General features: G+C 35.8%; 1 protein-coding gene across 1 annotated transcript in view; it reads right to left on the minus strand.

The window, feature by feature from the left end:
* Positions 1–319: 319 nt before the first annotated feature.
* LOC147641735 (putative cytokinin riboside 5'-monophosphate phosphoribohydrolase LOGL10) overlaps positions 320–338 on the minus strand; it is a 5,938-nt gene continuing 5,919 nt past the window's right edge. Inside the window, exon 7 of the mRNA XM_086798998.1 lies at positions 320–338. This exon is cut by the window's right edge and continues 273 nt beyond it. The gene's annotated coding sequence lies outside the window, so the exon portion shown is untranslated.

Raw genomic sequence — 338 nt, forward strand, 5'->3', positions numbered from 1 at the left:
AAATGAGAGATACATGTGGTGGATTCAATGTAAAAGCTTCATATACATGTAAAACTAACACATAATGTCTCATTTAACATCAAGAAATCCCATAGCAAATTATGAAACACTTCAAAGCATTTCCTAAGATGACAAAGTTTTAAAAAAATGTTCAAAAGGAGTTGAAAGGAAGCTAAAAGACCTTAGTTCACGTATAAAGGAGCTTGTAGTTGGACATAAGAGGATAAGAGAGCTAGCTATTCCATGAGGATGGGTGAGAGAGATCTGTTTCTTTTAGTGGGCTCCTCTTCCTAGAGTCGTCCATCCCTTGTAGAGAATATTCAAACCATGCCTTGTTT

This window comes from Cibotium barometz, chromosome 1 (genome assembly GCF_041138505.1).
Source record: "Cibotium barometz isolate CiBa-2024 chromosome 1, ASM4113850v1, whole genome shotgun sequence".
In the NCBI taxonomy this organism is placed as follows: domain Eukaryota; kingdom Viridiplantae; phylum Streptophyta; class Polypodiopsida; order Cyatheales; family Cibotiaceae; genus Cibotium; species Cibotium barometz.